This window comes from Salvelinus alpinus, chromosome 23, assembly GCF_045679555.1.
Source record: "Salvelinus alpinus chromosome 23, SLU_Salpinus.1, whole genome shotgun sequence".
Taxonomy (NCBI): Eukaryota; Metazoa; Chordata; class Actinopteri; order Salmoniformes; family Salmonidae; genus Salvelinus; species Salvelinus alpinus.
In genome coordinates, this window is record NC_092108.1 from 40,985,180 (window position 1) to 40,996,477 (window position 11,298).

The window sequence follows — 11,298 nt, forward strand, 5'->3', positions numbered from 1 at the left end:
TAATAATTAAACTATCAAAACATTATCATTATGACAACAATTATATCATTACACTCCACTTAACTTGGTGTTTCATATTCTATGCTTTATAACTCGCCCACCGTGATGAAAACGTTTCAAATATTTTGTTTATCTGGTGCTTCTCTCTTATGGTCCACTTAGGAGCCGACAACAAGTCACAGTAAAACATGAACATTTTTAACCATAACATTTTTTAATTTTTTTTGTATACAATTTACATTAACAATCTAAATGGACCAAAAAGAGACAATGGAAAAAACTGTCAATGTCAATGTGAGAAAATTATGGTAACTAGTCTGGCCCTAATTCATAAAAAAAAAAAAAAAAAATTAAATGTAAGCCAGAGCGGGATCAGCCAGCCATGCGCGATTCATTTGCAGTCTGGACGCGGAGGGGTGAACATCTCCTGCTCTGATTGCAGCTGGGAGGGACTGCTGCGTGAGGACTGGGCCGCCTGTGAGTGCTTTGGGCTGCTCGTTGAGAAGAGTAAGAACGATACGTGCTTTCACGTCAGTCTCCAAAAGTATCCAATAACGCCAGAAAAAGTTGCTAGATTTGTCACTAGTCGCTTTTTTGAAAATGTGTCGCTAGAAGGGTCTGAATACTAGCTAAATATAGCGACAAAGTCACTAAGTTGGCAACACTGCCGACAAGGCAGGCTAGCGCGAGAGACACTAGAGTGAGAGCGTGTGAAGCAACCACTATAGGCTCCGTCTGCGGGCCGAAATAAGCACAACACCCTTTAACTATAAATACTGTAAATGATTACAACATGCCAAAGATTAGGCTACAATACATTATATATACACAAGTATGTGGACACCCTTCAAATTAGTGAATTTAGCTATTTCAGTCACACCCGTTGCTGACAGGTGTATACAATTGAGCACACAGCCATGCAATCTCCATAGACAAACAGTGGCAGTGGAATGGCCTTACTGAAGAGATCAGTGACTTTCAAGGTTGCACCGTCATAGCATGCCACCTTTCCAACAAGTCAGTTTTTCACATTTCTGCCCTGCAAGAGTTGCCCCAGTCAACTGTAAGTGCTGTTATTGTGAAGTGGAAATGTCTAGGCCACACAAGCTCACAGAATGGGACCGCTGAGTGCTGAAGCTCGTAGCGCGTAAAAATCGTCTGTCCTCAGTTGCAATACTCACCACCGAGTTCCAAACTGCCTCTGGAAGCAACATCAGCACAAGAACTGTTAGTTGGGAGCTTCATGAAATGGGTTTCCATGGCCAAGCAGCCGCACACAAGCCTAAGATCACCATGCGCAATGCCAAGCGTCGGCTAGAGTGGTGTAAAGCTTGCCGCCATTGGACCATCTCTGGCAGTCTGACGGACGAATCTGGGTTTGGTGGATGCCAGGAGAACGCTTCCTGCCCGAATGCATAGTGCCAACTGTAAAGTTTGGTGGAGGAGGAATATTGGTTTGGGCTAGGTCCCTTAGTTCCAATATTCTAGATGATTCTGTGCTTCCAACTTTGTATAAACAGTTTGGGGAAGGCCCTTTCATGCCTCTGTGCATAATGCGAGGTCCATACATACAGAAATGCTTTGTCAAGATCGGTGTGGAAGAACTTGACTGGCCTGCACAGAGCCCTGATCTCAACTCCATCTAACTCCTTTGGGATGAATTGGAACACCGACTGCGAGCTAGGCCTAATCGCCTAACATCGGTGCCCGACCTCACTAATGCTCTTGTGGCTGAATGGAATCAAGTCCTTGAAGCAATGTTCCTGCCTATAGTGGAACGCCTTCCCAGAAGAGTGGAAGTTGTTACAGCAGCAAAGGGGGGACAAACGCTACATTAATGCCCATGATTTTAGAATGAGATGTTTGACAAACAAGTGTCTACATACTTTTGGTCATGAAGTGTATATCTCACATTCTCCCACATTTCAAGTTGGCAACACAGGGAACCCAAGTATGAGCAAAAAGCAATACTATTAATACAGAAAGTATTACCAATTTTTCATAGCAACTATTTCAATTTTTTTTGATGTTACGGACAAACTAGGACCAACAATTGTAGCCTGCCTCTGACTTTATCAGAAACTTGCCCATACTGGTATATAATTTCATCAATATAATACCAACCAACCTCTTTTGAGGTTATTTATTATGCATTGTACTGTCATTGTACTATGGTAACTCACAATTAATAAATTATTTTTTGGTACCATTTATCATAATTGTGCGTTACGATGGTAGAATGTATAATGCAGGTTAAAACTGTGGTATTTCCATGATCCACATCTATACCATGGTAAAAATTAGACAATAGCATGGTATTATTTAAGTGCATGGCACTACCATCATACTTCAAAGCTAAAACCATGGTACATTTCCATGATTCAGATCTATACCATGGTATAAATGATGCCATACCATGGTAATATTTAGGTACAATGGCAGTACCATGGTATTACCATCATACTTCAAGGCTAAAACCATGGTACATTTCCATGATTCAGACTATACCATGTGTAACGGATGTGAAATGGCTAGCTAGTTAGCGGTGGTGCGCGCTAATAGCCTTTCAGTCGGTGACGTCACTTGCTCTGAGACCTTGAAGTAGTGGTTCCCCTTGCTCTGCAAGGGCCGCGGCCTTTGTGGAGCGATGGGTAATGATGCTTCGTGGGTGTCTATTGTTGAAGTGTGCAGAGGGTCCCTGGTTCGCGCCCGGGGCGAGGGGACGGACTAAAGTTGTACTGTTACATTAAGGGACGGACGTAAAGTTAAACTGTTACATTGGTGCCGTGACCCGGATCACTGGTTGCTGCAGAAAAGGAGGAGGAAATGGCTAGCTAGTTAGCGGTGGTGCGCGCTAATAGCCTTTCAGTTGGTGACGTCACTTGCTCTGAGACCTTGAAGTAGTGGTTCCCCTTGCTCTGCAAGAGCCGCAGCTTTTGTGGAGCGATGGGTAACATTTACATTTAAGTCATTTAGCAGACGCTCTTATCCAGAGCGACTTACAAATTGGTGCATTCACCTTATGATATCCAGTGGAACAACCACTTTACAATAGTGCATCTAACTCTTTTAAGGGGGGGGGGGTTAGAAGGATTACTTTATCCTATCCTAGGTATTCCTTAAAGAGGTGAGGTTTCAGGTGTCTCCGGAAGGTGGTGATTGACTCCGCTGACCTGGCGTCGTGAGGGAGTTTGTTCCACCATTGGGGTGCCAGAGCAGCGAACAGTTTTGACTGGGCTGAGCGGGAACTGTACTTCCTCAGAGGTAGGGAGGCGAGCAGGCCAGAGGTGGATGAACGCAGTGCCCTTGTTTGGGTGTAGGGCCTGATCAGAGCCTGAAGGTACGGAGGTGCCGTTCCCCTCACAGCTCCGTAGGCAAGCACCATGGTTTTGTAGCGGATGCGAGCTTCAACTGTAAGCCAGTGGAGAGAGCGGAGGAGCGGGGTGACGTGAGAGAACTTGGGAAAGTTGAACACCAGACGGGCTGCGGCGTTCTGGATGAGTTGTAGGGGTTTAATGGCACAGGCAGGGAGCCCAGCCAACAGCGAGTTGCAGTAATCCAGACGGGAGATGACAAGTGCCTGGATTAGGACCTGCGCCGCTTCCTGCGTGAGGCAGGGTCGTACTCTGCGAATGTTGTAGAGCATGAACCTACAGGAACGGGTCACCGCCTTGATGTTAGTTGAGAACGACAGGGTGTTGTCCAGGATCACGCCAAGGTTCTTAGCACTCTGGGAGGAGGACACAATGGAGTTGTCAACCGTGATGGCGAGATCATGGAACGGGCAGTCCTTCCCCGGGAGGAAGAGCAGCTCCGTCTTGCCGAGGTTCAGCTTGAGGTGGTGATCCGTCATCCACACTGATATGTCTGCCAGACATGCAGAGATGCGATTCACCACCTGGTTATCAGAGGGGGGAAAGGAGAAGATTAATTGTGTGTCGTCTGCATAGCAATGATAGGAGAGACCATGTGAGGATATGACAGAGCCAAGTGACTTGGTGTATAGCGAGAATAGGAGAGGGCCTAGAACAGAGCCCTGGGGGACACCAGTGGTGAGAGCACGTGGTGCGGAGACAGATTCTCGCCACGCCACCTGGTAGGAGCGACCTGTCAGGTAGGACGCAATCCAAGCGTGGGCCGCGCCGGAGATGCCCAGCTCGGAGAGGGTGGAGAGGAGGATCTGATGGTTCACAGTATCAAAGGCAGCCGATAGGTCTAGAAGGATGAGAGCAGAGGAGAGAGAGTTAGCTTTAGCAGTGCGGAGCGCCTCCGTGACACAGAGAAGAGCAGTCTCAGTTGAATGACTAGTCTTGAAACCTGACTGATTTGGATCAAGAAGGTCATTCTGAGAGAGATAGCAGGAGAGCTGGCCAAGGACGGCACGTTCAAGAGTTTTGGAGAGAAAAGAAAGAAGGGATACTGGTCTGTAGTTGTTGACATCGGAGGGATCGAGTGTAGGTTTTTTCAGAAGGGGTGCAACTCTCGCTCTCTTGAAGACGGAAGGGACGTAGCCAGCGGTCAAGGATGAGTTGATGAGCGAGGTGAGGTAAGGGAGAAGGTCTCCGGAAATGGTCTGGAGAAGAGAGGAGGGGATAGGGTCAAGCGGGCAGGTTGTTGGGCGGCCGGCCGTCACAAGACGCGAGATTTCATCTGGAGAGAGGGGGAGAAAGAGGTCAAAGCACAGGGTAGGGCAGTGTGAGCAGAACCAGCGGTGTCGTTTGACTTAGCAAACGAGGATCGGATGTCGTCGACCTTCTTTTCAAAATGGTTGACGAAGTCATCGTAACGATGCTTCGTGGGTGACTGTTGTTGATGTGTGCAGAGGACGCCCGGGTCGGGGCGAGGGGACGGACGTAAAGTTAAACTGTTACACGTGGTATAAGTGAAACTACCATAGTAGTACCATGGTATGAATGAAAGTACCATGGTAAATTTTTGTAAGGGCATGGTGTAGCCGGAGAATATCTAGCTTCTGTCCTCCTCTGGGAACATTGACTTCAATACAAAACCTAGGAGGCTCATGGTTCTCACTCCCTTCCACAGACTTCCACAGTAATTATTACAACTACCAGAGGACATCCTCCAACCTATCAGAGCTCTTGCAGCATGAACTGACATTTGTCCACCCAATCAAAGGATCAGATAATGAGTCTAGTATTGACAGCATATGCTAAAGCTAGCTAGCACTGCAGTGCATAACATGTGGTGAGTAGTTCACTCAAAGAGAAAGACAATAGTTGAACAGTTTTGAACAAATTAATTTATTCCAAAATTAAGGAGAAGCAAGAGAGAGAGACAGAGAGAGCTAGCTATATTTTGTACTATGTATATATATATATATATATATATTAGACTTTCACTTACTTAGCAAGCGAATGCAGCTAACTAGTTTAGCCTACTCAAACACCTGGTTCAAACAGATAAGGATGCTATGTTATGGCTATGGCTATCCAACACTGGAACTCTTCCAAGTCAAGGTAAGCGTTTGGTTTTATTAATTTATTGCCACCGGGGCCCGCCGGTGTAACTGCTAAACTGCTTGCTGTACACTGTACTGCATGATTGTAGCGGGTTTACTAACGCGTTAGTTCTAGTAGCTATGTTGACTATGACGTTAATATGGTGAAAACGATGTAAGCTGTGTATAGAGGTTAGCGGTTATGGTACGAAAGTTTGCTTGGAATGTTTTTTTTGCCTGGTCACAGACAGCTGTTGTATTCTAAACTGAAGTCCACAAGCGAAGGGAAAAGGTGAGAGGAAAAGAGAGCGTAGACGCAAGAAGGAATTATATATGCAACAAGCAAAGTGATCATGCGGTTTATATGTGGCGGCTAGTTCTGTGTTTGCGTGTGATCAGGGGTGTATTCATTTCGCCGATTCTGTTGAAAAACGTTTCTTAAATGGAAGCAAACAGAACGCAACAGGGATAAATATACCTGAATTTGTCCAATAGAAACTCTCGTTTGCAACTGGATCAGATTACAACCTAGATCAGCTAGATGCAGGCAAGAGTGTGCAAGGCGGTATTGAATATGTCACTGTCTGTCACCTTGATTACTCTAATTTCTCTCGACCTGTGCACCTTTGTTGTAAACTTTCATTCTTGGCTAGGTTGTAGCAACCTCATGATGGGTGTAGGGAAAATATGAGTATCATGTAGTAGCCTAAACCTATTGATGGTACATTGAGCTGGGTAAATGGAATATGAATGACATTCATCCAATATGCTGTAATAGAAATAAGACCATGCTCATAAAACACAAAAAAATGTAAAGGGCAGTGGCCATGCTGACAGTGTTCCCCAACTCACCCCCTCCCGTTTTTCAACTGGTCGTTCAGTACAGCACCGTTTCTGTTCAATTGAACGTTCCAGAACGTAAAAACTTACTGAACGCAGCCATGATGCCCAAAATGGATAACGTACAGTATGTAGTGCAGCAAGAGTTGAGTGGGGATGAATGGATTTAGTTTAATGAGCCTTCCCCAACTAGTTAGTTTATGCTTGTGGCTAGAAACTTCAGCAAGAATTTGATACTTGTCTGCTGAAGTTGGGACTTGTGAGTGTTCAGAATCATTCCTTTTTTATCGGAATACAAAGGCAATACATTTGCTTTAGCTGTCACCCTGGCCTGATATAGCTACACTATCTCGCTACTTCCCTCTAAGCGAAGGACACACCCAGTTCGGGAACCTAGGATGTCACCCTACACCCTAACCCTACTACTCCGTTCCGCCATCTCTGGTCTCTTGGCCCTCCGACCCCTACGCTCAGCCCAGTCAAAGCTCTTCTCTGTCCTGGCACCCCAATGGTGGAACCAGCTTCCCCCTGAAGCTAGGACAGCAGAGTCCCTGCCCATCTTCCGAAAACATCTGAAACCCTACCTCTTCAAAGAGTGCTTTAAATAATCCCTGTATAAATCTGTATTTGACGTAGGCTGCACAACTCAGGATGTAGTCATCTAGCTAGCTACCAAAGGTGAGTGATGTAAAGTACTTAAGTAAAAATACTTCAAAGTACTATTTAAGTACTTTTTGGGGGTATCTGTACTTTTTATATTTTTGACAACTTTTACTTTTACTCCACTACATTCCTCCTTTTTAATTTCATACATTTCCTCTGACTCCCAAAAGTGGGCTAACACATTCTTGTGACATGCAGGAGACCTGATTCGAACCCAGTCAGTCACAAAAGCAAGATTAAATAGGGAGTGGAAAGTCTATCCTTAGAAGGGTTGTGACAAGCCATTTCAACTATATAACGTGACTTGTGATCATCATAGAGGGGAACAGAAGGCACGTCCATGGTCCAGAGAGTCTTAGCTTTCAGGATTGCGTTCACAAGAGCTCATAGCCAAAGTGGTTCAACGCTAGAGATAAATTCATAGGAAGGAAATAAATTCAACAAGCCACATTGGCTTTAGAAACCGCCAGACGTTAATGTTAACAAGAGTGAGTGTTTGATTCTGTCACAGATTTCCCGGTACTGCTGCTCATTCCATGCACCAGCTCCAGAGGTCTACGTCACCGGCCTCTAGGCGTCACTGAACTGTTTCATTAAGCACACCTGGTTCCCATTCCCCCTGATTAGTAATTGTATATATGTGCACTCTGTTCACAATTGTCTTGTCGGTTATTGTTCCCATGTCCGTTGGTCTTGTGCGTACCAGTGCTTTGTTGTTTCAGCTTTCGTGCTGTGTGTATTGTGTACTCGTTATTACGGGTCTCGTCCCGTGTATTGTTGTGCACTTGTTATGACGGGTCCCGTGTATTGTTATTACAGGTCTCGTCCCGTGTATTTATTCAAGGTTTTACCTCGCTCTTTTTGGGGGGTTACATCCCTGTGTTTTTGTATACGTGTTTGTTTTGGGCTTCGTCCCCGTGCCTTTTCATGGCATGTTGTATTTTTGGGTGGAGTATTAAAACCCCCTATTACGTATTCCTGCGCCTGTCTCCAATTATTTATACAACGTGACAGATTCTATCTACTCCTCTACATTTCCTGGCTGGCAAAGTGCCAGGATGTTGTCTCTGGTTTTGAATCTGAATTTAGAGAACTGAATTTAACTGATTCTGAATGCATCTGACAAGTTTAATATATGAAACTTTGATTAACTTGAAATCATGGTTTGTAAACTTGCAATGAATGCAATAACTACCAATATTGAAACTGAATATATTAAATTGACTTAATTTCAAAACTGAATGCAATATTCAGTTTCAAATCATGAAATACAAGTTCAATTAATGAATTCAATTAAGTGATATTTTCGAATTTGTAATGCACAATCAAATTCAATATCCTAATACAAATTGAAAAGTCTGGAATTCAAATACAATTTATTTTGGCACTGAAATTGCTCCATAATACTACATTTCGTGTATAAAAATTGTCAAGAAAGGCCTGATGGAAACAGCTTATTTGTTGGGAAACTTTCCAAATGTCGACAAAACAATAGACATGGTGGGCTCTTTTTGTGTTGGTACAATTAATGTAAGAAATGGCAGTGGAAATGCTTTATGGCATATTGCTATAGTAACCATCATCTTGGAGTCACGTGATATGGTGTGTGGTCCTCCCACTACAAATCATGCCGTTTTATTAGGCTACGGATTAAATAAATTAGATTAATTTCACAGGGTTGTAAAAGTGCATGGTGATGAGCTTTTATGCTCCTTTCCAATAAATCGAAGGTCTTCTGGTGACATGAAGGCTGCCAACAAATCAAAATAATCTTTCTCTTTTGTCCATAATAAACTCATTTAGTAGGCTATACCCACACTATCTGTGAGCTGTTGGCTAGAGCGCATATGCCAAGACCAAAATGGGCACAATCGCTATATAACACATTTTTTTCAGTTGAGTTGAAAATGTGCAGGAAACCCATTTAAATTGTATTTTTATTTGGTACATGGGAATTTAACCTAAGAAGTCATCACACACAGCCTTTTATCCGAAACTAGTCAATTTGATGGAAACACATCTCTGGTGGGAAAATGCGCTTATTGTTTTTATGCTGATTTTTAAACTATTTGCATCAATCTGTCGCCAACTGGATGGAAATTGATAGGCTCAAATCTAGGTTGTGCCTTTAGATTTTGAGAAAATGAAAAACTAATGACACATTTTTCACTTCTGCACCTCTGTTTAGAAACGCTGTACTAAAACAAATACTATCGCCATCTTCTGGACGGTTTATATATAGCAATCACAAAATGGTCCCTCACTAAAACCAATACTATCACCATCTACTGGCCGGTTTATGTAAAGCCAAACTAACGTGTTTTTTTCATCATGAAAAAACAGAAGTCAGACTCATTTAGTAATGCATTTATTACAACTTTAAACGGACATTCCACTACTCCTTCTGCGTCTCTATGTTCAAATTAAATTCTTGAACTTTGATAAATAGTGGCCCGGGGACTTTAATGCAGGCAAATTGAAACATTTAGCATGCATGATAGCACCAACTATTCCGTACAACTGTCATCACGCTCTCCATAGCCATTGTGAGCAAGACATTTTAAACATTCACAAAGCCACGGGGCCAGACGGATTACCAGGACGTGTACTCAGAGCATGCTGACTGTCAAGTGTCTTCACTGACATTTTCAACCTTTCCCTGACAGTCTGTAATACCTACATCTTTCAAGCAGACCACCATAGTCCCTGTGCCCAAGAACACCAAGGTAACCAGCCTAAACGACTACCGCCCAGTAGCACTCACGTCCGTAGCCATGAAGTGCTTTGAAAGTCATGGCTCACATTAACACCATCATCCCGGAAACCCTAGACCCACTCCAATTCGCATACCGCCCCAACAGATCCACAGATGACGCAATCTCTATTGCACTCCACTCTTCCCTTTCCCACCTGGACAAAAGGAACACCTATGTGAGAATGCTATTCATTAACTACGGCTCAGCATTCAACACCATAGTGCCCACAAAGCTCAACACTAAGCTAAGGGCCTGGGACTAAACACCTCCCTCTGCAACTGGATCCTGGACTTCCTGACGGGCCGCCTCCAGGTGGTAAGGGTAGGCAACAACATCTGCCACGCTGATCCTCAACACGAGAGCCCCTCAGGGGTGCATGCTTAGTCCCTTCTTGTACTCCCTGTTCGCCCAAGACTGCGTGGACAAGCACGACTCCAACACCATTAAGTTTTCTGACGACACAACGGTGGTAGGCTTGATAACCGACAACGATGAGACAGCCTATAGGGAAGGTCAGAGACCTGTCAGTGTGGTGTCAGGGTAACAACCTCTCCCTCAGCAAGAGCCTATTGTGGACTACAGGAAAAGAAGGGCAGAGCACACCCCATTAACATCGACAGGGCTGTAGTGGAGCGGGTCGAGAGCTTCAAGTTCCACATCACCAAGAAACACAGCAAAACAGTCGTGAAGAGAGCACTACAACGCCTATTCCCCCTCAGGAGACTGAAAAGATTTGGCATGGGTCCCCAGATCCTCAAAACGTTCTACAGCTGCACCATCGAGAGCATCCTGACCGGTTGGCCTCCGACCGTAAGGCACTACAGAAGCTTGGCCCCAGTATGCTTCCTGCCATCCAGGACCTCTATACAAGGCGGTGTCAGAGGAAGGCCCAAAAAATGGTCATAGACTACTCTCTGCTACTGCACGGCAAGCGGTACCGGAGCACCAAGTCTAGGACCAAAAGGCTCCTTAACAGCTTCTACCCCCAAGCCATAAGACCGCTGAACAATTAATCAAATGGCTACCTGGACTATTTGCATTGACCCCCCCCCTTTTTTTCCATTCTTTTTTTCTTTCTTTTTATGCTACTGCTCACTGTTTATTATCTAGCCATAGTCACTTTACCCCTAATTACATGTATAGTACCAGTCAAACGTTTGGACACACCTACTCATTCAAGGTTTTTTTGTTAATATTTTCTATGTTGTAGAATAATAGTGAAGACATCAAAACTATGAAATTACACACATGGAATCATGTATTAATCAAAAGTGTTAAACAAATCAAAATATATTTTATATTTGTGATTCTTCAAAGTAGCCTCCCTTTGCCTTCATGACAGCTTTGCACACTCTTGGCATTCTCTCAACCAGCTTCATGAGGAATCCTTTTCCAACAGTCTTGAGGGAGTAGATGGAATACAGGCATCTTATGTCAAATTGACGTCAAAATAAAATTTGTTGTTGCATTTTAGCTAACCCTAACCTAATTTTCTTACCTGCCACGAAGTCACTTTTGACAAACTGTATACTATATCTAGACAAAACCCTTGAGGGTGAACTTTAGAGATCGACTACATTG